The sequence below is a fragment of the Acipenser ruthenus genome, chromosome 1 (assembly GCF_902713425.1).
Source record: "Acipenser ruthenus chromosome 1, fAciRut3.2 maternal haplotype, whole genome shotgun sequence".
Lineage (NCBI taxonomy): Eukaryota > Metazoa > Chordata > Actinopteri > Acipenseriformes > Acipenseridae > Acipenser > Acipenser ruthenus.
Window position 1 is genome coordinate 20362878 of NC_081189.1, and position 3089 is coordinate 20365966.

Genomic DNA, 3089 nt, shown 5'->3' on the forward strand with positions numbered 1-3089 from the left:
TCCGATTTTATTGGGCTATACTCCTTCAAGAGATATAAGTATCAATGTGCCTAGTACATGGAGACATTGATACTGAGAATGATTGTACTGTTGCACACATCCAATGATCTGCTGCATAGAATAGAAAGAGGTAATCTACTTCACGAAGAGGACACCAACAACGGAGGCTGCTTTACTAACCAGGCTTCCTGGGCTTGGATTAAATCAAAATGATGCCGGTGCCATATCTATTATCAAGTATAGCTATTTTGGAGCCATCACCTTTGATTTTCTCCAGGCACTGGTTGTAGAGGGGAGGGAGGCAATCATTTGTGGGAATCTTATCGACTGGGATTTCTTAAAAAAAGGGCTGTTTTCATCGTCTGCTTTTTTTCATGGGGGTTTGCTGTGTGAGTCACTTTGAAACTAGAGAGATTGCATTCTCAGTCTCGGTGTTGTGATTTACACCCGAGTTAAGCAACAATAATTAAGGACCTGCAGGAACAAAGTGTTGCAATGGAGTGCACTGGAGAGTCTAGCTGCCTATCATACCCCTGACATACACAAACAAAGTACAATCCATCTTGCCTATCTGTTCTACTTGTGCAATTGTTGGATATTTTCTTGGCTATCCTAAACACTACTATTTGTCATAGCTTTTTAATGGTTGATCTGGGGTATTTAAAAATGTCTACTTTGAATTAAGAGCAAAGATATATTTCAGATATTGTACAGTAGATATTGTAAACTTTTCATAGGGAAGTAATCTGTTGGTTTTAACTAGTCTCCTTTTTGTTGTTCTTGGGTGAATATTTTTCTTCTATTTCTTTTTTTTCTACTGTATGTGTACAACTTATTTTACAATGTGGGTTTATTCTTGAGTAATGGTTGCTACAGTTCAGAGAATTCAATGTAAGGTTGCATGGGTTACTCAACCTGGTATATTGCAATATCTTGGCCACTCCTGGGGGAGGAGCTGCGGAAGACAGTGCCTGACAACATAATGTTTCACTTGCAGAACTTGAACATATGCTTGACTAGCAGTATGAAAGAAAGCGTACCATTAACATTGAATCCAAGCAGCATTCTAATTATTCACAGAACACATTAGAGAGGTTGTGTACTGTACACTCAAGCCACATTCCAAATCAATTAGTCACATTTGGCTAGATTCTCAAAGCTAATTACTCAAAATCATCATTAGCACAATTTTTATCTGAAAGGAAAAAAACACCAAGACTACTTACAAGTTTCTAAGTTTAAAGTGATTTGTTTATATTGGCTATGGTAACTTTATTGGGTGTGTTTTCCCTTTCTGAAAATAATTTTCCTTTGAATGATTTAGAGTAAATTGCTTTGGCAATTTAGCCCACTGTGTTCTGGAGCTGCGGCTGGAGTTTCATTGTGAGGGACGGGCACCTTAACGTTTTTGTGAATCTTAAAATGAGAGTCCTGTCTGACAGATCATTATAAAGACCAACTTGAGATCAGCCTGGTCCTGCTTTGTCATTAAAAAACAAAACAACCAGCACATCCTACTGATTTGTAAAAGATTTCATACGATTTGGATGTTTTGTTTAATACAGCTTGTTTGTTTTTCACACATACTGTACATGTAAGTCATACATTAAAGCTATGTGGACGAGATACCCCACGTTCTTATTCACAGTAGTATTTGCCCAAGGCGTTTATTCAAAAAGACTTTTTGAAAGCTGTGTAAATAATTACTCATTATTATTCATGGTTCAAATTAACAATTTATCTTTTAAACACCTTTGAATGGTTTCTTAGATCAGAGGTAGGCAAGGTCTTTGTTTCAACCATAAACCAAATAAACTCTTATAGAAGTTTCCCATAGTAAAAGCATAGAAAAGTTTAATAATGCACAGTGAAAGCACGGTGACACATAGGCAAGCATTGTAAAGAATAACAAGGTATGGTAAAGTATATTAATAAACATGGCAAACCAGGGTAAACTATGGGAAATGCATAGTATGACCATGGGAAAACTGCAAAAATACTGTTGTAACTTTTATAATGGAACCCCTGACCAGGTTCTAAAACACTTAATAATTTAAGAATATGTTTTAAAACAGTTCTCCAGTACTACAGTTGCTCCTGTCTCGCATGTTATCTGTTGTTATTATTAACTTATATATTAGATTTATTCAAGGTGACTAGCGAATAGGGTCCAATGTTCTGTACCCAATTCATGTATATGTAACGGGCAGTTACATAAGAACATAAGAAAGTTTACAAACGAGAGGAGGCCATTCAGCCCATCTTGCTCGTTTGGTTGTTAGTAGCTTATTGATCCCAGAATCTCATCAAGCAGCTTCTTGAAGGATCCCAGGGTGTCAGCTTCAACAACATTACTGGGGACTTGGTTCCAGACCCTCACAATTCTCTGTGTAAAAAAGTGCCTCCTATTTTCAGTTCTGAATGCCCCTTTATCTAATCTCCATTTGTGACCCCTGGTCCTTGTTTCTTTTTTTAGGTCAAAGAAGTCCCCTGGGTTGACATTGTCTATACCTTTTAGGATTTTGAATGCTTGAATCAGACCGCCTCGTAGTCTTCTACATATATATACATGTAACGGGCAGTACACTGACATTACAGATTTTGTCCAGTCCCCTGTCAGTGAGATGAGATAAGGTTAACAGCTCTAAAACCACAAATGTGAATGAGGTTGGCTCTTTTGCATTGTAGTTTAGACACTTGCTTGTGGTACGCAGGGTCGCCGGTTCACACCCAGCCTCCACCCTGTTACATATACCAAGGCAGAACTGTTTCAATGTAGGTTTTTGTTCATGGTGAATAATTACAGTGCACGTTTATAACAAAAACACTGGTGAATGGAAGCTTATTAATAAAAAAAAACAGTATTTGAAAAAATATTTATTATAAATTGTTTCTTTTTGTATTGCACAATGGTAAATATTGAACATGTGTTACTAAATCTGCAAAGTAAGACATTGGTGACAATTTTAATGATGACAGATCAAATCTGTTTCTCGGGCAATGAGCTTTAAGTGGATTTTAAGGCTGCAAGATTCTTGTAAGAAGACACTCAGTTCGGAACAAATGGCAAAATGAGTCAAGTCTTTGAA